At 66.5% G+C, this 22,917-nt stretch overlaps 9 non-coding genes across 9 annotated transcripts; all 9 read left to right on the forward strand.

The window, feature by feature from the left end:
• Positions 1 to 1,955: 1,955 nt before the first annotated feature.
• LOC139701935 (5S ribosomal RNA) lies at positions 1,956 to 2,074 on the forward strand. The gene has a single exon (XR_011704534.1). It is a non-coding gene; the product is annotated as a 5S ribosomal RNA (ribosomal RNA).
• A 2,360-nt stretch (positions 2,075 to 4,434) lies between these two features.
• LOC139701936 (5S ribosomal RNA) lies at positions 4,435 to 4,553 on the forward strand. The gene has a single exon (XR_011704535.1). It is a non-coding gene; the product is annotated as a 5S ribosomal RNA (ribosomal RNA).
• Positions 4,554 to 6,937: 2,384 nt separating this feature from the next.
• Positions 6,938 to 7,056, forward strand: LOC139701938 (5S ribosomal RNA). The gene has a single exon (XR_011704537.1). It is a non-coding gene; the product is annotated as a 5S ribosomal RNA (ribosomal RNA).
• Positions 7,057 to 9,440: 2,384 nt separating this feature from the next.
• LOC139701939 (5S ribosomal RNA) lies at positions 9,441 to 9,559 on the forward strand. The gene has a single exon (XR_011704538.1). It is a non-coding gene; the product is annotated as a 5S ribosomal RNA (ribosomal RNA).
• A 2,378-nt stretch (positions 9,560 to 11,937) lies between these two features.
• Positions 11,938 to 12,056, forward strand: LOC139701940 (5S ribosomal RNA). The gene has a single exon (XR_011704539.1). It is a non-coding gene; the product is annotated as a 5S ribosomal RNA (ribosomal RNA).
• A 2,360-nt stretch (positions 12,057 to 14,416) lies between these two features.
• Positions 14,417 to 14,535, forward strand: LOC139701941 (5S ribosomal RNA). The gene has a single exon (XR_011704540.1). It is a non-coding gene; the product is annotated as a 5S ribosomal RNA (ribosomal RNA).
• Positions 14,536 to 16,915: 2,380 nt separating this feature from the next.
• Positions 16,916 to 17,034, forward strand: LOC139701942 (5S ribosomal RNA). The gene has a single exon (XR_011704541.1). It is a non-coding gene; the product is annotated as a 5S ribosomal RNA (ribosomal RNA).
• Positions 17,035 to 19,418: 2,384 nt separating this feature from the next.
• On the forward strand, positions 19,419 to 19,537 carry LOC139701943 (5S ribosomal RNA). Its single transcript, XR_011704542.1, has one exon. It is a non-coding gene; the product is annotated as a 5S ribosomal RNA (ribosomal RNA).
• A 2,380-nt stretch (positions 19,538 to 21,917) lies between these two features.
• On the forward strand, positions 21,918 to 22,036 carry LOC139701944 (5S ribosomal RNA). Its single transcript, XR_011704543.1, has one exon. It is a non-coding gene; the product is annotated as a 5S ribosomal RNA (ribosomal RNA).
• The last annotated feature ends 881 nt before the right edge of the window (positions 22,037 to 22,917 follow it).

Genomic DNA, 22,917 nt, shown 5'->3' on the forward strand with positions numbered 1-22,917 from the left:
CCATCGAGCGTCTCTGCCTGGGTCCTTTCTCTTTGCACCACCTCCGCAAGGTCCCTCCTGTGTCTCTACCTCCTTCCCCACCGCCTTCCTCCGTGAGGGTCCCCCTGAGTCAATCTCTCTCTCTGCCTGTCTCTCCCTTTCACTCTCATCGGAGCAGCAGATGTCTCTGTGGGTCCCTGTTCATCCATCTCTCCTTCTCTCTTGTGCCTCTCTTGGCCTGTGAGGAGGCATCCCTGTCTCCATCTCCCACTCAATCCCTCTCTGGCCTTGACTCTCCTCTCTCTCTCTCTCTCTCTCTCTCTCTCTCTCTCACACACACACACACACACACAGAGACACACACTCACCCCTCTACCCCCCACCCAACCCCAGCCAACTCACTCTGGGCTGCAAGTCACCAGGTCCATGGTAGCCTGGAGACTGGGCAGTCACAGGTTCTCTCATCTCCCATCTAACTTCCCATGGATGTAAGAGTGGATTCACACATCACCCTTGAAGTGCGCGCAGGACTTCAGGGTGTGTGCTCAGCAGAGGCTGAGAGAGGGCCGAGGAGGCCACAGGGTCTTAGGAGTCTGCGCTGAGAGCCAAGCAAGAGAGCAGATGGCAAAAGAGGGCAGGCGCTCCTGAAAGAGGAGGAAGCAGCCTTCAGAGCAGGCAAGCGGTTCGGGGCCAGGGGGTTGCCATGGAGGACCAGGTGCCAAGAGGAGTTGAAGCCTGGCCGGTGGGGACAGGGAAGCAGAGGCCCCTTGGTCGCGGTCACCGGTCCACCTGCAGAGGACAGGACAAGACGCAGGGCCTGACGACCCGGTGGGCGCGTGTCCCCGCAACGCAACCACCGCTCCCCTCCCTCCCCCCTCTCCCCCCTGCAATGCTTGCAGGGGAGGGGGCTTTCCGTCTGGTGAGGCCGCCGACTAAGCTCCCACAGGGGTTTGAATCAGGGTGCTTCTTCCACAGGCGGTCCTTTCCTGGACACTGGACAGAGGGGTCTATGCCCTTCCTCAGGGCGGTGCTGTGCACGTGCTGGTCGTTGACTGGTACCAACAAGGCGCAGAGCCCTCCGACCTTGGCATTGGGTCCGAAGGGGGTGACTGCGGTGGCTTTGCAGAGTGGGCCCGAAACTCAGGGCGAGGCACGACCCCAGCGGCGCACTTCTGAGCCTGGCCGGGCGACTGACTGACTGGGAGCCAGCGGGCCGCTGCCCCCGGCCACCCTCTGCCCGGTTTTCCCTGAGTCCCTGAGTGTGTTCCTCCCTCCTGCCCTCCCTGTGCGTGGCTCCACTCGCCAGGCACGCTCAGGGGACGTGGGTGGCCGGCGGCTGGCCATTGCCCAGTCGGACTGCATTTCCGCCTGGGGCGCTGGGCCTGTGTCAGGGTCCCTGGGGTGTCCGAGGGGGGTGCCCGCCTGCCTCTCCGCCCCTGGCTCTCTGGGCTCCGGGCTAGGCTAGGCTAGGTTCGCGCGCGCGGGACACTGAAACGGCCAGGGCTTCTGGGCTTCTCCGCCTGGCGAAAGGCGGGGTGGGCGTGGCGGTGGGGGGCCGGGGGTCCGTGGGGGGGTTGGGGTCGCGGGAGGCCTGGGCCTTGGCGAGGAGCGGCGGAGGAGGCCAGGCCACGCCAGGCCACGCCAGGCCGGGGCGGGGCGGTGCGATCCCTGCGGGCGCTTGGTGGGGCTCGCGGTAGGTGGAGCCAGGTGGAGAGGGGCGGTGTTGGAGGCGGGACTCAGCCAGTCCCAGTCTCCCAGGACCCCTGGGCCGCTGCCCGGTGGAGTCAGGTCGGAGCGGAGCGTGAGAGCCCCCAGCCTTGAGTTGAGTTGGGCTGGGCTGCGCTGTTGTGGGGCGGGCGAGGGAGGCCCCCTGCGACCACCCCCTCCGATTTCCCCCCTCCACCCCCCTCCCGTCCCCTGGACTGAAGGGTGGAACCCGGAGCAGGCTCTTGAGGCGCCCCCGGGCAGCCCTCCCCGTCTACGGCCATACCACCCTGAACGCGCCCGATCTCGTCTGATCTCGGAAGCTAAGCAGGGTCGGGCCTGGTTAGTACTTGGATGGGAGACCGCCTGGGAATACCGGGTGCTGTAGGCTTTTGCGCCCCCTTCCCACACACACTTTTAACTTGCGTGGCCCCGAGAGACAGGCCGTGACCCCCGGGCCCTCGGCCCTGGGCTGCCGGTCGCTGTCCCTTCAGGCCTGCGGCTGGCCTCCCGACGACCAGCGCCCAGCGCCTGCAACAAGGCCCACAGGCCTGGCTCTCCCCAGGGACGCTAGGACACTCACTCCATGAGACCCCGCTGAGCCGAGCCAGGTCCAGGCCACGACCCTCCATGTGCACCCAGACCGACCCCCCCACCCCTCGGCCTGGAGGATGGGTTGTGTGGGGGGGCGACACCCGCCTTCCCCAGAACACGGGGCCCACCCGCGGGGCCCGCTCCCTCACCCGTTCCTGCCACACAAGCAGAACCTTGACACCCAGATCCTGGGAGTGGGAGAGTCCATCGAGCGTCTCTGCCTGGGTCCTTTCTCTTTGCACCACCTCCGCAAGGTCCCTCCTGTGTCTCTACCTCCTTCCCCACCGCCTTCCTCCGTGAGGGTCCCCCTGAGTCAATCTCTCTCTCTGCCTGTCTCTCCCTTTCACTCTCATCGGAGCAGCAGATGTCTCTGTGGGTCCCTGTTCATCCATCTCTCCTTCTCTCTTGTGCCTCTCTTGGCCTGTGAGGAGGCATCCCTGTCTCCATCTCCCACTCAATCCCTCTCTGGCCTTGACTCTCCTCTCTCTCTCTCTCTCTCTCTCTCTCTCTCTCACACACACACACACACACACAGAGACACACACTCACCCCTCTACCCCCCACCCAACCCCAGCCAACTCACTCTGGGCTGCAAGTCACCAGGTCCATGGTAGCCTGGAGACTGGGCAGTCACAGGTTCTCTCATCTCCCATCTAACTTCCCATGGATGTAAGAGTGGATTCACACATCACCCTTGAAGTGCGCGCAGGACTTCAGGGTGTGTGCTCAGCAGAGGCTGAGAGAGGGCCGAGGAGGCCACAGGGTCTTAGGAGTCTGCGCTGAGAGCCAAGCAAGAGAGCAGATGGCAAAAGAGGGCAGGCGCTCCTGAAAGAGGAGGAAGCAGCCTTCAGAGCAGGCAAGCGGTTCGGGGCCAGGGGGTTGCCATGGAGGACCAGGTGCCAAGAGGAGTTGAAGCCTGGCCGGTGGGGACAGGGAAGCAGAGGCCCCTTGGTCGCGGTCACCGGTCCACCTGCAGAGGACAGGACAAGACGCAGGGCCTGACGACCCGGTGGGCGCGTGTCCCCGCAACGCAACCACCGCTCCCCTCCCTCCCCCCTCTCCCCCCTGCAATGCTTGCAGGGGAGGGGGCTTTCCGTCTGGTGAGGCCGCCGACTAAGCTCCCACAGGGGTTTGAATCAGGGTGCTTCTTCCACAGGCGGTCCTTTCCTGGACACTGGACAGAGGGGTCTATGCCCTTCCTCAGGGCGGTGCTGTGCACGTGCTGGTCGTTGACTGGTACCAACAAGGCGCAGAGCCCTCCGACCTTGGCATTGGGTCCGAAGGGGGTGACTGCGGTGGCTTTGCAGAGTGGGCCCGAAACTCAGGGCGAGGCACGACCCCAGCGGCGCACTTCTGAGCCTGGCCGGGCGACTGACTGACTGGGAGCCAGCGGGCCGCTGCCCCCGGCCACCCTCTGCCCGGTTTTCCCTGAGTCCCTGAGTGTGTTCCTCCCTCCTGCCCTCCCTGTGCGTGGCTCCACTCGCCAGGCACGCTCAGGGGACGTGTGTGGCCGGCGGCTGGCCATTGCCCAGTCGGACTGCATTTCCGCCTGGGGCGCAGGGCCTCTGTCAGGGTCCCTGGGGTGTCCGAGGGGGGTGCCCGCCTGCCTCTCCGCCCCTGGCTCTCTGGGCTCCGGGCTAGGCTAGGCTAGGTTCGCGCGCGCGGGACACTGAAACGGCCAGGGCTTCTGGGCTTCTCCGCCTGGCGAAAGGCGAGGTGGGCGTGGCGGTGGGGGGCCGGGGGTCCGTGGGGGGGTTGGGGTCGCGGGAGGCCTGGGCCTTGGCGAGGAGCGGCGGAGGAGGCCAGGCCACGCCAGGCCACGCCAGGCCGGGGCGGGGCGGTGCGATCCCTGCGGGCGCTTGGTGGGGCTCGCGGTAAGTGGAGCCAGGTGGAGAGCGGCGGTGTTGGAGGCGGGACTCAGCCAGTCCCAGTCTCCCAGGACCCCTGGGCCGCTGCCCGGTGGAGTCAGGTCGGAGCGGAGCGTGAGAGCCCCCAGCCTTGAGTTGAGTTGGGCTGGGCTGCGCTGTTGTGGGGCGGGCGAGGGAGGCCCCCTGCGACCACCCCCTCCGATTTCCCCCCTCCACCCCCCTCCCGTCCCCTGGACTGAAGGGTGGAACCCGGAGCAGGCTCTTGAGGCGCCCCCGGGCAGCCCTCCCCGTCTACGGCCATACCACCCTGAACGCGCCCGATCTCGTCTGATCTCGGAAGCTAAGCAGGGTCGGGCCTGGTTAGTACTTGGATGGGAGACCGCCTGGGAATACCGGGTGCTGTAGGCTTTTGCGCCCCCTTCCCACACACACTTTTAACTTGCGTGGCCCCGAGAGACAGGCCGTGACCCCCGGGCCCTCGGGCCAGGGCGCAGGCGCAGCCCTGGGCTGCCGGTCGCTGTCCCTTCAGGCCTGCGGCTGGCCTCCCGACGACCAGCGCCCAGCGCCTGCAACAAGGCCCACAGGCCTGGCTCTCCCCAGGGACGCTAGGACACTCACTCCATGAGACCCCGCTGAGCCGAGCCAGGTCCAGGCCACGACCCTCCATGTGCACCCAGACCGACCCCCCCACCCCTCGGCCTGGAGGATGGGGTGTGTGGGGGGGCGACACCCGCCTTCCCCAGAACACGGGGCCCACCCGCGGGGCCCGCTCCCTCACCCGTTCCTGCCACACAAGCAGAACCTTGACACCCAGATCCTGGGAGTGGGAGAGTCCATCGAGCGTCTCTGCCTGGGTCCTTTCTCTTTGCACCACCTCCGCAAGGTCCCTCCTGTGTCTCTACCTCCTTCCCCACCGCCTTCCTCCGTGAGGGTCCCCCTGAGTCAATCTCTCTCTCTGCCTGTCTCTCCCTTTCACTCTCATCGGAGCAGCAGATGTCTCTGTGGGTCCCTGTTCATCCATCTCTCCTTCTCTCTTGTGCCTCTCTTGGCCTGTGAGGAGGCATCCCTGTCTCCATCTCCCACTCAATCCCTCTCTGGCCTTGACTCTCCTCTCTCTCTCTCTCTCTCTCTCTCTCTCTCTCTCACACACACACACACACACACACACAGAGACACACACTCACCCCTCTACCCCCCACCCAACCCCAGCCAACTCACTCTGGGCTGCAAGTCACCAGGTCCATGGTAGCCTGGAGACTGGGCAGTCACAGGTTCTCTCATCTCCCATCTAACTTCCCATGGATGTAAGAGTGGATTCACACATCACCCTTGAAGTGCGCGCAGGACTTCAGGGTGTGTGCTCAGCAGAGGCTGAGAGAGGGCCGAGGAGGCCACAGGGTCTTAGGAGTCTGCGCTGAGAGCCAAGCAAGAGAGCAGATGGCAAAAGAGGGCAGGCGCTCCTGAAAGAGGAGGAAGCAGCCTTCAGAGCAGGCAAGCGGTTCGGGGCCAGGGGGTTGCCATGGAGGACCAGGTGCCAAGAGGAGTTGAAGCCTGGCCGGTGGGGACAGGGAAGCAGAGGCCCCTTGGTCGCGGTCACCGGTCCACCTGCAGAGGACAGGACAAGACGCAGGGCCTGACGACCCGGTGGGCGCGTGTCCCCGCAACGCAACCACCGCTCCCCTCCCTCCCCCCTCTCCCCCCTGCAATGCTTGCAGGGGAGGGGGCTTTCCGTCTGGTGAGGCCGCCGACTAAGCTCCCACAGGGGTTTGAATCAGGGTGCTTCTTCCACAGGCGGTCCTTTCCTGGACACTGGACAGAGGGGTCTATGCCCTTCCTCAGGGCGGTGCTGTGCACGTGCTGGTCGTTGACTGGTACCAACAAGGCGCAGAGCCCTCCGACCTTGGCATTGGGTCCGAAGGGGGTGACTGCGGTGGCTTTGCAGAGTGGGCCCGAAACTCAGGGCGAGGCACGACCCCAGCGGCGCACTTCTGAGCCTGGCCGGGCGACTGACTGACTGGGAGCCAGCAGGCCGCTGCCCCCGGCCACCCTCTGCCCGGTTTTCCGTGAGTCCCTGAGTGTGTTCCTCCCTCCTGCCCTCCCTGTGCGTGGCTCCACTCGCCAGGCACGCTCAGGGGACGTGTGTGGCCGGCGGCTGGCCATTGCCCAGTCGGACTGCATTTCCGCCTGGGGCGCAGGGCCTCTGTCAGGGTCCCTGGGGTGTCCGAGGGGGGTGCCCGCCTGCCTCTCCGCCCCTGGCTCTCTGGGCTCCGGGCTAGGCTAGGCTAGGTTCGCGCGCGCGGGACACTGAAACGGCCAGGGCTTCTGGGCTTCTCCGCCTGGCGAAAGGCGGGGTGGGCGTGGCGGTGGGGGGCCGGGGGTCCGTGGGGGGGTTGGGGTCGCGGGAGGCCTGGGCCTTGGCGAGGAGCGGCGGAGGAGGCCAGGCCACGCCAGGCCACGCCAGGCCGGGGCGGGGCGGTGCGATCCCTGCGGGCGCTTGGTGGGGCTCGCGGTAGGTGGAGCCAGGTGGAGAGCGGCGGTGTTGGAGGCGGGACTCAGCCAGTCCCAGTCTCCCAGGACCCCTGGGCCACTGCCCGGTGGAGTCAGGTCGGAGCGGAGCGTGAGAGCCCCCAGCCTTGAGTTGAGTTGGGCTGGGCTGCGCTGTTGTGGGGCGGGCGAGGGAGGCCCCCTGCGACCACCCCCTCCGATTTCCCCCCTCCACCCCCCTCCCGTCCCCTGGACTGAAGGGTGGAACCCGGAGCAGGCTCTTGAGGCGCCCCCGGGCGGCCCTCCCCGTCTACGGCCATACCACCCTGAACGCGCCCGATCTCGTCTGATCTCGGAAGCTAAGCAGGGTCGGGCCTGGTTAGTACTTGGATGGGAGACCGCCTGGGAATACCGGGTGCTGTAGGCTTTTGCGCCCCCTTCCCACACACACTTTTAACTTGCGTGGCCCCGAGAGACAGGCCGTGACCCCCGGGCCCTCGGGCCAGGGCGCAGGCGCAGCCCTGGGCTGCCGGTCGCTGTCCCTTCAGGCCTGCGGCTGGCCTCCCGACGACCAGCGCCCAGCGCCTGCAACAAGGCCCACAGGCCTGGCTCTCCCCAGGGACGCTAGGACACTCACTCCATGAGACCCCGCTGAGCCGAGCCAGGTCCAGGCCACGACCCTCCATGTGCACCCAGACCGACCCCCCCACCCCTCGGCCTGGAGGATGGGGTGTGTGGGGGGGCGACACCCGCCTTCCCCAGAACACGGGGCCCACCCGCGGGGCCCGCTCCCTCACCCGTTCCTGCCACACAAGCAGAACCTTGACACCCAGATCCTGGGAGTGGGAGAGTCCATCGAGCGTCTCTGCCTGGGTCCTTTCTCTTTGCACCACCTCCGCAAGGTCCCTCCTGTGTCTCTACCTCCTTCCCCACCGCCTTCCTCCGTGAGGGTCCCCCTGAGTCAATCTCTCTCTCTGCCTGTCTCTCCCTTTCACTCTCATCGGAGCAGCAGATGTCTCTGTGGGTCCCTGTTCATCCATCTCTCCTTCTCTCTTGTGCCTCTCTTGGCCTGTGAGGAGGCATCCCTGTCTCCATCTCCCACTCAATCCCTCTCTGGCCTTGACTCTCCTCTCTCTCTCTCTCTCTCTCTCTCTCTCTCTCTCTCACACACACACACACACACACACAGAGACACACACTCACCCCTCTACCCCCCACCCAACCCCAGCCAACTCACTCTGGGCTGCAAGTCACCAGGTCCATGGTAGCCTGGAGACTGGGCAGTCACAGGTTCTCTCATCTCCCATCTAACTTCCCATGGATGTAAGAGTGGATTCACACATCACCCTTGAAGTGCGCGCAGGACTTCAGGGTGTGTGCTCAGCAGAGGCTGAGAGAGGGCCGAGGAGGCCACAGGGTCTTAGGAGTCTGCGCTGAGAGCCAAGCAAGAGAGCAGATGGCAAAAGAGGGCAGGCGCTCCTGAAAGAGGAGGAAGCAGCCTTCAGAGCAGGCAAGCGGTTCGGGGCCAGGGGGTTGCCATGGAGGACCAGGTGCCAAGAGGAGTTGAAGCCTGGCCGGTGGGGACAGGGAAGCAGAGGCCCCTTGGTCGCGGTCACCGGTCCACCTGCAGAGGACAGGACAAGACGCAGGGCCTGACGACCCGGTGGGCGCGTGTCCCCGCAACGCAACCACCGCTCCCCTCCCTCCCCCCTCTCCCCCCTGCAATGCTTGCAGGGGAGGGGGCTTTCCGTCTGGTGAGGCCGCCGACTAAGCTCCCACAGGGGTTTGAATCAGGGTGCTTCTTCCACAGGCGGTCCTTTCCTGGACACTGGACAGAGGGGTCTATGCCCTTCCTCAGGGCGGTGCTGTGCACGTGCTGGTCGTTGACTGGTACCAACAAGGCGCAGAGCCCTCCGACCTTGGCATTGGGTCCGAAGGGGGTGACTGCGGTGGCTTTGCAGAGTGGGCCCGAAACTCAGGGCGAGGCACGACCCCAGCGGCGCACTTCTGAGCCTGGCCGGGCGACTGACTGACTGGGAGCCAGCGGGCCGCTGCCCCCGGCCACCCTCTGCCCGGTTTTCCCTGAGTCCCTGAGTGTGTTCCTCCCTCCTGCCCTCCCTGTGCGTGGCTCCACTCGCCAGGCACGCTCAGGGGACGTGTGTGGCCGGCGGCTGGCCATTGCCCAGTCGGACTGCATTTCCGCCTGGGGCGCAGGGCCTCTGTCAGGGTCCCTGGGGTGTCCGAGGGGGGTGCCCGCCTGCCTCTCCGCCCCTGGCTCTCTGGGCTCCGGGCTAGGCTAGGCTAGGTTCGCGCGCGCGGGACACTGAAACGGCCAGGGCTTCTGGGCTTCTCCGCCTGGCGAAAGGCGGGGTGGGCGTGGCGGTGGGGGGCCGGGGGTCCGTGGGGGGGTTGGGGTCGCGGGAGGCCTGGGCCTTGGCGAGGAGCGGCGGAGGAGGCCAGGCCACGCCAGGCCACGCCAGGCCGGGGCGGGGCGGTGCGATCCCTGCGGGCGCTTGGTGGGGCTCGCGGTAGGTGGAGCCAGGTGGAGAGGGGCGGTGTTGGAGGCGGGACTCAGCCAGTCCCAGTCTCCCAGGACCCCTGGGCCACTGCCCGGTGGAGTCAGGTCGGAGCGGAGCGTGAGAGCCCCCAGCCTTGAGTTGAGTTGGGCTGGGCTGCGCTGTTGTGGGGCGGGCGAGGGAGGCCCCCTGCGACCACCCCCTCCGATTTCCCCCCTCCACCCCCCTCCCGTCCCCTGGACTGAAGGGTGGAACCCGGAGCAGGCTCTTGAGGCGCCCCCGGGCGGCCCTCCCCGTCTACGGCCATACCACCCTGAACGCGCCCGATCTCGTCTGATCTCGGAAGCTAAGCAGGGTCGGGCCTGGTTAGTACTTGGATGGGAGACCGCCTGGGAATACCGGGTGCTGTAGGCTTTTGCGCCCCCTTCCCACACACACTTTTAACTTGCGTGGCCCCGAGAGACAGGCCGTGACCCCTGGGCCCTCGGGCCAGGGCGCAGGCGCAGCCCTGGGCTGCGGGTCGCTGTCCCTTCAGGCCTGCGGCTGGCCTCCCGACGACCAGCGCCCAGCGCCTGCAACAAGGCCCACAGGCCTGGCTCTCCCCAGGGACGCTAGGACACTCACTCCATGAGACCCCGCTGAGCCGAGCCAGGTCCAGGCCACGACCCTCCATGTGCACCCAGACCGACCCCCCCACCCCTCGGCCTGGAGGATGGGGTGTGTGGGGGGGCGACACCCGCCTTCCCCAGAACACGGGGCCCACCCGCGGGGCCCGCTCCCTCACCCGTTCCTGCCACACAAGCAGAACCTTGACACCCAGATCCTGGGAGTGGGAGAGTCCATCGAGCGTCTCTGCCTGGGTCCTTTCTCTTTGCACCACCTCCGCAAGGTCCCTCCTGTGTCTCTACCTCCTTCCCCACCGCCTTCCTCCGTGAGGGTCCCCCTGAGTCAATCTCTCTCTCTGCCTGTCTCTCCCTTTCACTCTCATCGGAGCAGCAGATGTCTCTGTGGGTCCCTGTTCATCCATCTCTCCTTCTCTCTTGTGCCTCTCTTGGCCTGTGAGGAGGCATCCCTGTCTCCATCTCCCACTCAATCCCTCTCTGGCCTTGACTCTCCTCTCTCTCTCTCTCTCTCTCTCTCTCTCTCTCACACACACACACACACACACAGAGACACACACTCACCCCTCTACCCCCCACCCAACCCCAGCCAACTCACTCTGGGCTGCAAGTCACCAGGTCCATGGTAGCCTGGAGACTGGGCAGTCACAGGTTCTCTCATCTCCCATCTAACTTCCCATGGATGTAAGAGTGGATTCACACATCACCCTTGAAGTGCGCGCAGGACTTCAGGGTGTGTGCTCAGCAGAGGCTGAGAGAGGGCCGAGGAGGCCACAGGGTCTTAGGAGTCTGCGCTGAGAGCCAAGCAAGAGAGCAGATGGCAAAAGAGGGCAGGCGCTCCTGAAAGAGGAGGAAGCAGCCTTCAGAGCAGGCAAGCGGTTCGGGGCCAGGGGGTTGCCATGGAGGACCAGGTGCCAAGAGGAGTTGAAGCCTGGCCGGTGGGGACAGGGAAGCAGAGGCCCCTTGGTCGCGGTCACCGGTCCACCTGCAGAGGACAGGACAAGACGCAGGGCCTGACGACCCGGTGGGCGCGTGTCCCCGCAACGCAACCACCGCTCCCCTCCCTCCCCCCTCTCCCCCCTGCAATGCTTGCAGGGGAGGGGGCTTTCCGTCTGGTGAGGCCGCCGACTAAGCTCCCACAGGGGTTTGAATCAGGGTGCTTCTTCCACAGGCGGTCCTTTCCTGGACACTGGACAGAGGGGTCTATGCCCTTCCTCAGGGCGGTGCTGTGCACGTGCTGGTCGTTGACTGGTACCAACAAGGCGCAGAGCCCTCCGACCTTGGCATTGGGTCCGAAGGGGGTGACTGCGGTGGCTTTGCAGAGTGGGCCCGAAACTCAGGGCGAGGCACGACCCCAGCGGCGCACTTCTGAGCCTGGCCGGGCGACTGACTGACTGGGAGCCAGCGGGCCGCTGCCCCCGGCCACCCTCTGCCCGGTTTTCCCTGAGTCCCTGAGTGTGTTCCTCCCTCCTGCCCTCCCTGTGCGTGGCTCCACTCGCCAGGCACGCTCAGGGGACGTGGGTGGCCGGCGGCTGGCCATTGCCCAGTCGGACTGCATTTCCGCCTGGGGCGCTGGGCCTGTGTCAGGGTCCCTGGGGTGTCCGAGGGGGGTGCCCGCCTGCCTCTCCGCCCCTGGCTCTCTGGGCTCCGGGCTAGGCTAGGCTAGGTTCGCGCGCGCGGGACACTGAAACGGCCAGGGCTTCTGGGCTTCTCCGCCTGGCGAAAGGCGGGGTGGGCGTGGCGGTGGGGGGCCGGGGGTCCGTGGGGGGGTTGGGGTCGCGGGAGGCCTGGGCCTTGGCGAGGAGCGGCGGAGGAGGCCAGGCCACGCCAGGCCACGCCAGGCCGGGGCGGGGCGGTGCGATCCCTGCGGGCGCTTGGTTGGGCTCGCGGTAGGTGGAGCCAGGTGGAGAGGGGCGGTGTTGGAGGCGGGACTCAGCCAGTCCCAGTCTCCCAGGACCCCTGGGCCGCTGCCCGGTGGAGTCAGGTCGGAGCGGAGCGTGAGAGCCCCCAGCCTTGAGTTGAGTTGGGCTGGGCTGCGCTGTTGTGGGGCGGGCGAGGGAGGCCCCCTGCGACCACCCCCTCCGATTTCCCCCCTCCACCCCCCTCCCGTCCCCTGGACTGAAGGGTGGAACCCGGAGCAGGCTCTTGAGGCGCCCCCGGGCAGCCCTCCCCGTCTACGGCCATACCACCCTGAACGCGCCCGATCTCGTCTGATCTCGGAAGCTAAGCAGGGTCGGGCCTGGTTAGTACTTGGATGGGAGACCGCCTGGGAATACCGGGTGCTGTAGGCTTTTGCGCCCCCTTCCCACACACACTTTTAACTTGCGTGGCCCCGAGAGACAGGCCGTGACCCCCGGGCCCTCGGCCCTGGGCTGCCGGTCGCTGTCCCTTCAGGCCTGCGGCTGGCCTCCCGACGACCAGCGCCCAGCGCCTGCAACAAGGCCCACAGGCCTGGCTCTCCCCAGGGACGCTAGGACACTCACTCCATGAGACCCCGCTGAGCCGAGCCAGGTCCAGGCCACGACCCTCCATGTGCACCCAGACCGACCCCCCCACCCCTCGGCCTAGAGGATGGGGTGTGTGGGGGGGCGACACCCGCCTTCCCCAGAACACGGGGCCCACCCGCGGGGCCCGCTCCCTCACCCGTTCCTGCCACACAAGCAGAACCTTGACACCCAGATCCTGGGAGTGGGAGAGTCCATCGAGCGTCTCTGCCTGGGTCCTTTCTCTTTGCACCACCTCCGCAAGGTCCCTCCTGTGTCTCTACCTCCTTCCCCACCGCCTTCCTCCGTGAGGGTCCCCCTGAGTCAATCTCTCTCTCTGCCTGTCTCTCCCTTTCACTCTCATCGGAGCAGCAGATGTCTCTGTGGGTCCCTGTTCATCCATCTCTCCTTCTCTCTTGTGCCTCTCTTGGCCTGTGAGGAGGCATCCCTGTCTCCATCTCCCACTCAATCCCTCTCTGGCCTTGACTCTCCTCTCTCTCTCTCTCTCTCTCTCTCTCTCTCTCACACACACACACACACACACAGAGACACACACTCACCCCTCTACCCCCCACCCAACCCCAGCCAACTCACTCTGGGCTGCAAGTCACCAGGTCCATGGTAGCCTGGAGACTGGGCAGTCACAGGTTCTCTCATCTCCCATCTAACTTCCCATGGATGTAAGAGTGGATTCACACATCACCCTTGAAGTGCGCGCAGGACTTCAGGGTGTGTGCTCAGCAGAGGCTGAGAGAGGGCCGAGGAGGCCACAGGGTCTTAGGAGTCTGCGCTGAGAGCCAAGCAAGAGAGCAGATGGCAAAAGAGGGCAGGCGCTCCTGAAAGAGGAGGAAGCAGCCTTCAGAGCAGGCAAGCGGTTCGGGGCCAGGGGGTTGCCATGGAGGACCAGGTGCCAAGAGGAGTTGAAGCCTGGCCGGTGGGGACAGGGAAGCAGAGGCCCCTTGGTCGCGGTCACCGGTCCACCTGCAGAGGACAGGACAAGACGCAGGGCCTGACGACCCGGTGGGCGCGTGTCCCCGCAACGCAACCACCGCTCCCCTCCCTCCCCCCTCTCCCCCCTGCAATGCTTGCAGGGGAGGGGGCTTTCCGTCTGGTGAGGCCGCCGACTAAGCTCCCACAGGGGTTTGAATCAGGGTGCTTCTTCCACAGGCGGTCCTTTCCTGGACACTGGACAGAGGGGTCTATGCCCTTCCTCAGGGCGGTGCTGTGCACGTGCTGGTCGTTGACTGGTACCAACAAGGCGCAGAGCCCTCCGACCTTGGCATTGGGTCCGAAGGGGGTGACTGCGGTGGCTTTGCAGAGTGGGCCCGAAACTCAGGGCGAGGCACGACCCCAGCGGCGCACTTCTGAGCCTGGCCGGGCGACTGACTGACTGGGAGCCAGCGGGCCGCTGCCCCCGGCCACCCTCTGCCCGGTTTTCCCTGAGTCCCTGAGTGTGTTCCTCCCTCCTGCCCTCCCTGTGCGTGGCTCCACTCGCCAGGCACGCTCAGGGGACGTGTGTGGCCGGCGGCTGGCCATTGCCCAGTCGGACTGCATTTCCGCCTGGGGCGCAGGGCCTCTGTCAGGGTCCCTGGGGTGTCCGAGGGGGGTGCCCGCCTGCCTCTCCGCCCCTGGCTCTCTGGGCTCCGGGCTAGGCTAGGCTAGGTTCGCGCGCGCGGGACACTGAAACGGCCAGGGCTTCTGGGCTTCTCCGCCTGGCGAAAGGCGAGGTGGGCGTGGCGGTGGGGGGCCGGGGGTCCGTGGGGGGGTTGGGGTCGCGGGAGGCCTGGGCCTTGGCGAGGAGCGGCGGAGGAGGCCAGGCCACGCCAGGCCACGCCAGGCCGGGGCGGGGCGGTGCGATCCCTGCGGGCGCTTGGTGGGGCTCGCGGTAAGTGGAGCCAGGTGGAGAGCGGCGGTGTTGGAGGCGGGACTCAGCCAGTCCCAGTCTCCCAGGACCCCTGGGCCGCTGCCCGGTGGAGTCAGGTCGGAGCGGAGCGTGAGAGCCCCCAGCCTTGAGTTGAGTTGGGCTGGGCTGCGCTGTTGTGGGGCGGGCGAGGGAGGCCCCCTGCGACCACCCCCTCCGATTTCCCCCCTCCACCCCCCTCCCGTCCCCTGGACTGAAGGGTGGAACCCGGAGCAGGCTCTTGAGGCGCCCCCGGGCAGCCCTCCCCGTCTACGGCCATACCACCCTGAACGCGCCCGATCTCGTCTGATCTCGGAAGCTAAGCAGGGTCGGGCCTGGTTAGTACTTGGATGGGAGACCGCCTGGGAATACCGGGTGCTGTAGGCTTTTGCGCCCCCTTCCCACACACACTTTTAACTTGCGTGGCCCCGAGAGACAGGCCGTGACCCCCGGGCCCTCGGGCCAGGGCGCAGGCGCAGCCCTGGGCTGCCGGTCGCTGTCCCTTCAGGCCTGCGGCTGGCCTCCCGACGACCAGCGCCCAGCGCCTGCAACAAGGCCCACAGGCCTGGCTCTCCCCAGGGACGCTAGGACACTCACTCCATGAGACCCCGCTGAGCCGAGCCAGGTCCAGGCCACGACCCTCCATGTGCACCCAGACCGACCCCCCCACCCCTCGGCCTGGAGGATGGGGTGTGTGGGGGGGCGACACCCGCCTTCCCCAGAACACGGGGCCCACCCGCGGGGCCCGCTCCCTCACCCGTTCCTGCCACACAAGCAGAACCTTGACACCCAGATCCTGGGAGTGGGAGAGTCCATCGAGCGTCTCTGCCTGGGTCCTTTCTCTTTGCACCACCTCCGCAAGGTCCCTCCTGTGTCTCTACCTCCTTCCCCACCGCCTTCCTCCGTGAGGGTCCCCCTGAGTCAATCTCTCTCTCTGCCTGTCTCTCCCTTTCACTCTCATCGGAGCAGCAGATGTCTCTGTGGGTCCCTGTTCATCCATCTCTCCTTCTCTCTTGTGCCTCTCTTGGCCTGTGAGGAGGCATCCCTGTCTCCATCTCCCACTCAATCCCTCTCTGGCCTTGACTCTCCTCTCTCTCTCTCTCTCTCTCTCTCTCTCTCACACACACACACACACACACACACAGAGACACACACTCACCCCTCTACCCCCCACCCAACCCCAGCCAACTCACTCTGGGCTGCAAGTCACCAGGTCCATGGTAGCCTGGAGACTGGGCAGTCACAGGTTCTCTCATCTCCCATCTAACTTCCCATGGATGTAAGAGTGGATTCACACATCACCCTTGAAGTGCGCGCAGGACTTCAGGGTGTGTGCTCAGCAGAGGCTGAGAGAGGGCCGAGGAGGCCACAGGGTCTTAGGAGTCTGCGCTGAGAGCCAAGCAAGAGAGCAGATGGCAAAAGAGGGCAGGCGCTCCTGAAAGAGGAGGAAGCAGCCTTCAGAGCAGGCAAGCGGTTCGGGGCCAGGGGGTTGCCATGGAGGACCAGGTGCCAAGAGGAGTTGAAGCCTGGCCGGTGGGGACAGGGAAGCAGAGGCCCCTTGGTCGCGGTCACCGGTCCACCTGCAGAGGACAGGACAAGACGCAGGGCCTGACGACCCGGTGGGCGCGTGTCCCCGCAACGCAACCACCGCTCCCCTCCCTCCCCCCTCTCCCCCCTGCAATGCTTGCAGGGGAGGGGGCTTTCCGTCTGGTGAGGCCGCCGACTAAGCTCCCACAGGGGTTTGAATCAGGGTGCTTCTTCCACAGGCGGTCCTTTCCTGGACACTGGACAGAGGGGTCTATGCCCTTCCTCAGGGCGGTGCTGTGCACGTGCTGGTCGTTGACTGGTACCAACAAGGCGCAGAGCCCTCCGACCTTGGCATTGGGTCCGAAGGGGGTGACTGCGGTGGCTTTGCAGAGTGGGCCCGAAACTCAGGGCGAGGCACGACCCCAGCGGCGCACTTCTGAGCCTGGCCGGGCGACTGACTGACTGGGAGCCAGCAGGCCGCTGCCCCCGGCCACCCTCTGCCCGGTTTTCCGTGAGTCCCTGAGTGTGTTCCTCCCTCCTGCCCTCCCTGTGCGTGGCTCCACTCGCCAGGCACGCTCAGGGGACGTGTGTGGCCGGCGGCTGGCCATTGCCCAGTCGGACTGCATTTCCGCCTGGGGCGCAGGGCCTCTGTCAGGGTCCCTGGGGTGTCCGAGGGGGGTGCCCGCCTGCCTCTCCGCCCCTGGCTCTCTGGGCTCCGGGCTAGGCTAGGCTAGGTTCGCGCGCGCGGGACACTGAAACGGCCAGGGCTTCTGGGCTTCTCCGCCTGGCGAAAGGCGGGGTGGGCGTGGCGGTGGGGGGCCGGGGGTCCGTGGGGGGGTTGGGGTCGCGGGAGGCCTGGGCCTTGGCGAGGAGCGGCGGAGGAGGCCAGGCCACGCCAGGCCACGCCAGGCCGGGGCGGGGCGGTGCGATCCCTGCGGGCGCTTGGTGGGGCTCGCGGTAGGTGGAGCCAGGTGGAGAGCGGCGGTGTTGGAGGCGGGACTCAGCCAGTCCCAGTCTCCCAGGACCCCTGGGCCACTGCCCGGTGGAGTCAGGTCGGAGCGGAGCGTGAGAGCCCCCAGCCTTGAGTTGAGTTGGGCTGGGCTGCGCTGTTGTGGGGCGGGCGAGGGAGGCCCCCTGCGACCACCCCCTCCGATTTCCCCCCTCCACCCCCCTCCCGTCCCCTGGACTGAAGGGTGGAACCCGGAGCAGGCTCTTGAGGCGCCCCCGGGCGGCCCTCCCCGTCTACGGCCATACCACCCTGAACGCGCCCGATCTCGTCTGATCTCGGAAGCTAAGCAGGGTCGGGCCTGGTTAGTACTTGGATGGGAGACCGCCTGGGAATACCGGGTGCTGTAGGCTTTTGCGCCCCCTTCCCACACACACTTTTAACTTGCGTGGCCCCGAGAGACAGGCCGTGACCCCCGGGCCCTCGGGCCAGGGCGCAGGCGCAGCCCTGGGCTGCCGGTCGCTGTCCCTTCAGGCCTGCGGCTGGCCTCCCGACGACCAGCGCCCAGCGCCTGCAACAAGGCCCACAGGCCTGGCTCTCCCCAGGGACGCTAGGACACTCACTCCATGAGACCCCGCTGAGCCGAGCCAGGTCCAGGCCACGACCCTCCATGTGCACCCAGACCGACCCCCCCACCCCTCGGCCTGGAGGATGGGGTGTGTGGGGGGGCGACACCCGCCTTCCCCAGAACACGGGGCCCACCCGCGGGGCCCGCTCCCTCACCCGTTCCTGCCACACAAGCAGAACCTTGACACCCAGATCCTGGGAGTGGGAGAGTCCATCGAGCGTCTCTGCCTGGGTCCTTTCTCTTTGCACCACCTCCGCAAGGTCCCTCCTGTGTCTCTACCTCCTTCCCCACCGCCTTCCTCCGTGAGGGTCCCCCTGAGTCAATCTCTCTCTCTGCCTGTCTCTCCCTTTCACTCTCATCGGAGCAGCAGATGTCTCTGTGGGTCCCTGTTCATCCATCTCTCCTTCTCTCTTGTGCCTCTCTTGGCCTGTGAGGAGGCATCCCTGTCTCCATCTCCCACTCAATCCCTCTCTGGCCTTGACTCTCCTCTCTCTCTCTCTCTCTCTCTCTCTCTCTCTCTCTCACACACACACACACACACACACAGAGACACACACTCACCCCTCTACCCCCCACCCAACCCCAGCCAACTCACTCTGGGCTGCAAGTCACCAGGTCCATGGTAGCCTGGAGACTGGGCAGTCACAGGTTCTCTCATCTCCCATCTAACTTCCCATGGATGTAAGAGTGGATTCACACATCACCCTTGAAGTGCGCGCAGGACTTCAGGGTGTGTGCTCAGCAGAGGCTGAGAGAGGGCCGAGGAGGCCACAGGGTCTTAGGAGTCTGCGCTGAGAGCCAAGCAAGAGAGCAGATGGCAAAAGAGGGCAGGCGCTCCTGAAAGAGGAGGAAGCAGCCTTCAGAGCAGGCAAGCGGTTCGGGGCCAGGGGGTTGCCATGGAGGACCAGGTGCCAAGAGGAGTTGAAGCCTGGCCGGTGGGGACAGGGAAGCAGAGGCCCCTTGGTCGCGGTCACCGGTCCACCTGCAGAGGACAGGACAAGACGCAGGGCCTGACGACCCGGTGGGCGCGTGTCCCCGCAACGCAACCACCGCTCCCCTCCCTCCCCCCTCTCCCCCCTGCAATGCTTGCAGGGGAGGGGGCTTTCCGTCTGGTGAGGCCGCCGACTAAGCTCCCACAGGGGTTTGAATCAGGGTGCTTCTTCCACAGGCGGTCCTTTCCTGGACACTGGACAGAGGGGTCTATGCCCTTCCTCAGGGCGGTGCTGTGCACGTGCTGGTCGTTGACTGGTACCAACAAGGCGCAGAGCCCTCCGACCTTGGCATTGGGTCCGAAGGGGGTGACTGCGGTGGCTTTGCAGAGTGGGCCCGAAACTCAGGGCGAGGCACGACCCCAGCGGCGCACTTCTGAGCCTGGCCGGGCGACTGACTGACTGGGAGCCAGCGGGCCGCTGCCCCCGGCCACCCTCTGCCCGGTTTTCCCTGAGTCCCTGAGTGTGTTCCTCCCTCCTGCCCTCCCTGTGCGTGGCTCCACTCGCCAGGCACGCTCAGGGGACGTGTGTGGCCGGCGGCTGGCCATTGCCCAGTCGGACTGCATTTCCGCCTGGGGCGCAGGGCCTCTGTCAGGGTCCCTGGGGTGTCCGAGGGGGGTGCCCGCCTGCCTCTCCGCCCCTGGCTCTCTGGGCTCCGGGCTAGGCTAGGCTAGGTTCGCGCGCGCGGGACACTGAAACGGCCAGGGCTTCTGGGCTTCTCCGCCTGGCGAAAGGCGGGGTGGGCGTGGCGGTGGGGGTCCGGGGGTCCGTGGGGGGGTTGGGGTCGCGGGAGGCCTGGGCCTTGGCGAGGAGCGGCGGAGGAGGCCAGGCCACGCCAGGCCACGCCAGGCCGGGGCGGGGCGGTGCGATCCCTGCGGGCGCTTGGTGGGGCTCGCGGTAAGTGGAGCCAGGTGGAGAGCGGCGGTGTTGGAGGCGGGACTCAGCCAGTCCCAGTCTCCCAGGACCCCTGGGCCGCTGCCCGGTGGAGTCAGGTCGGAGCGGAGCGTGAGAGCCCCCAGCCTTGAGTTGAGTTGGGCTGGGCTGCGCTGTTGTGGGGCGGGCGAGGGAGGCCCCCTGCGACCACCCCCTCCGATTTCCCCCCTCCACCCCCCTCCCGTCCCCTGGACTGAAGGGTGGAACCCGGAGCAGGCTCTTGAGGCGCCCCCGGGCGGCCCTCCCCGTCTACGGCCATACCACCCTGAACGCGCCCGATCTCGTCTGATCTCGGAAGCTAAGCAGGGTCGGGCCTGGTTAGTACTTGGATGGGAGACCGCCTGGGAATACCGGGTGCTGTAGGCTTTTGCGCCCCCTTCCCACACACACTTTTAACTTGCGTGGCCCCGAGAGACAGGCCGTGACCCCCGGGCCCTCGGGCCAGGGCGCAGGCGCAGCCCTGGGCTGCCGGTCGCTGTCCCTTCAGGCCTGCGGCTGGCCTCCCGACGACCAGCGCCCAGCGCCTGCAACAAGGCCCACAGGCCTGGCTCTCCCCAGGGACGCTAGGACACTCACTCCATGAGACCCCGCTGAGCCGAGCCAGGTCCAGGCCACGACCCTCCATGTGCACCCAGACCGACCCCCCCACCCCTCGGCCTGGAGGATGGGGTGTGTGGGGGGGCGACACCCGCCTTCCCCAGAACACGGGGCCCACCCGCGGGGCCCGCTCCCTCACCCGTTCCTGCCACACAAGCAGAACCTTGACACCCAGATCCTGGGAGTGGGAGAGTCCATCGAGCGTCTCTGCCTGGGTCCTTTCTCTTTGCACCACCTCCGCAAGGTCCCTCCTGTGTCTCTACCTCCTTCCCCACCGCCTTCCTCCGTGAGGGTCCCCCTGAGTCAATCTCTCTCTCTGCCTGTCTCTCCCTTTCACTCTCATCGGAGCAGCAGATGTCTCTGTGGGTCCCTGTTCATCCATCTCTCCTTCTCTCTTGTGCCTCTCTTGGCCTGTGAGGAGGCATCCCTGTCTCCATCTCCCACTCAATCCCTCTCTGGCCTTGACTCTCCTCTCTCTCTCTCTCTCTCTCTCTCTCTCTCACACACACACACACACACACACACAGAGACACACACTCACCCCTCTACCCCCCACCCAACCCCAGCCAACTCACTCTGGGCTGCAAGTCACCAGGTCCATGGTAGCCTGGAGACTGGGCAGTCACAGGTTCTCTCATCTCCCATCTAACTTCCCATGGATGTAAGAGTGGATTCACACATCACCCTTGAAGTGCGCGCAGGACTTCAGGGTGTGTGCTCAGCAGAGGCTGAGAGAGGGCCGAGGAGGCCACAGGGTCTTAGGAGTCTGCGCTGAGAGCCAAGCAAGAGAGCAGATGGCAAAAGAGGGCAGGCGCTCCTGAAAGAGGAGGAAGCAGCCTTCAGAGCAGGCAAGCGGTTCGGGGCCAGGGGGTTGCCATGGAGGACCAGGTGCCAAGAGGAGTTGAAGCCTGGCCGGTGGGGACAGGGAAGCAGAGGCCCCTTGGTCGCGGTCACCGGTCCACCTGCAGAGGACAGGACAAGACGCAGGGCCTGACGACCCGGTGGGCGCGTGTCCCCGCAACGCAACCACCGCTCCCCTCCCTCCCCCCTCTCCCCCCTGCAATGCTTGCAGGGGAGGGGGCTTTCCGTCTGGTGAGGCCGCCGACTAAGCTCCCACAGGGGTTTGAATCAGGGTGCTTCTTCCACAGGCGGTCCTTTCCTGGACACTGGACAGAGGGGTCTATGCCCTTCCTCAGGGCGGTGCTGTGCACGTGCTGGTCGTTGACTGGTACCAACAAGGCGCAGAGCCCTCCGACCTTGGCATTGGGTCCGAAGGGGGTGACTGCGGTGGCTTTGCAGAGTGGGCCCGAAACTCAGGGCGAGGCACGACCCCAGCGGCGCACTTCTGAGCCTGGCCGGGCGACTGACTGACTGGGAGCCAGCAGGCCGCTGCCCCCGGCCACCCTCTGCCCGGTTTTCCGTGAGTCCCTGAGTGTGTTCCTCCCTCCTGCCCTCCCTGTGCGTGGCTCCACTCGCCAGGCACGCTCAGGGGACGTGTGTGGCCGGCGGCTGGCCATTGCCCAGTCGGACTGCATTTCCGCCTGGGGCGCAGGGCCTCTGTCAGGGTCCCTGGGGTGTCCGAGGGGGGTGCCCGCCTGCCTCTCCGCCCCTGGCTCTCTGGGCTCCGGGCTAGGCTAGGCTAGGTTCGCGCGCGCGGGACACTGAAACGGCCAGGGCTTCTGGGCTTCTCCGCCTGGCGAAAGGCGGGGTGGGCGTGGCGGTGGGGGGCCGGGGGTCCGTGGGGGGGTTGGGGTCGCGGGAGGCCTGGGCCTTGGCGAGGAGCGGCGGAGGAGGCCAGGCCACGCCAGGCCACGCCAGGCCGGGGCGGGGCGGTGCGATCCCTGCGGGCGCTTGGTGGGGCTCGCGGTAGGTGGAGCCAGGTGGAGAGCGGCGGTGTTGGAGGCGGGACTCAGCCAGTCCCAGTCTCCCAGGACCCCTGGGCCACTGCCCGGTGGAGTCAGGTCGGAGCGGAGCGTGAGAGCCCCCAGCCTTGAGTTGAGTTGGGCTGGGCTGCGCTGTTGTGGGGCGGGCGAGGGAGGCCCCCTGCGACCACCCCCTCCGATTTCCCCCCTCCACCCCCCTCCCGTCCCCTGGACTGAAGGGTGGAACCCGGAGCAGGCTCTTGAGGCGCCCCCGGGCGGCCCTCCCCGTCTACGGCCATACCACCCTGAACGCGCCCGATCTCGTCTGATCTCGGAAGCTAAGCAGGGTCGGGCCTGGTTAGTACTTGGATGGGAGACCGCCTGGGAATACCGGGTGCTGTAGGCTTTTGCGCCCCCTTCCCACACACACTTTTAACTTGCGTGGCCCCGAGAGACAGGCCGTGACCCCCGGGCCCTCGGGCCAGGGCGCAGGCGCAGCCCTGGGCTGCCGGTCGCTGTCCCTTCAGGCCTGCGGCTGGCCTCCCGACGACCAGCGCCCAGCGCCTGCAACAAGGCCCACAGGCCTGGCTCTCCCCAGGGACGCTAGGACACTCACTCCATGAGACCCCGCTGAGCCGAGCCAGGTCCAGGCCACGACCCTCCATGTGCACCCAGACCGACCCCCCCACCCCTCGGCCTGGAGGATGGGGTGTGTGGGGGGGCGACACCCGCCTTCCCCAGAACACGGGGCCCACCCGCGGGGCCCGCTCCCTCACCCGTTCCTGCCACACAAGCAGAACCTTGACACCCAGATCCTGGGAGTGGGAGAGTCCATCGAGCGTCTCTGCCTGGGTCCTTTCTCTTTGCACCACCTCCGCAAGGTCCCTCCTGTGTCTCTACCTCCTTCCCCACCGCCTTCCTCCGTGAGGGTCCCCCTGAGTCAATCTCTCTCTCTGCCTGTCTCTCCCTTTCACTCTCATCGGAGCAGCAGATGTCTCTGTGGGTCCCTGTTCATCCATCTCTCCTTCTCTCTTGTGCCTCTCTTGGCCTGTGAGGAGGCATCCCTGTCTCCATCTCCCACTCAATCCCTCTCTGGCCTTGACTCTCCTCTCTCTCTCTCTCTCTCTCTCTCTCACACACACACACACACACACACAGAGACACACACTCACCCCTCTACCCCCCACCCAACCCCAGCCAACTCACTCTGGGCTGCAAGTCACCAGGTCCATGGTAGCCTGGAGACTGGGCAGTCACAGGTTCTCTCATCTCCCATCTAACTTCCCA

The sequence above is a fragment of the Marmota flaviventris genome, chromosome 14 (assembly GCF_047511675.1).
Source record: "Marmota flaviventris isolate mMarFla1 chromosome 14, mMarFla1.hap1, whole genome shotgun sequence".
NCBI lineage: Eukaryota > Metazoa > Chordata > Mammalia > Rodentia > Sciuridae > Marmota > Marmota flaviventris.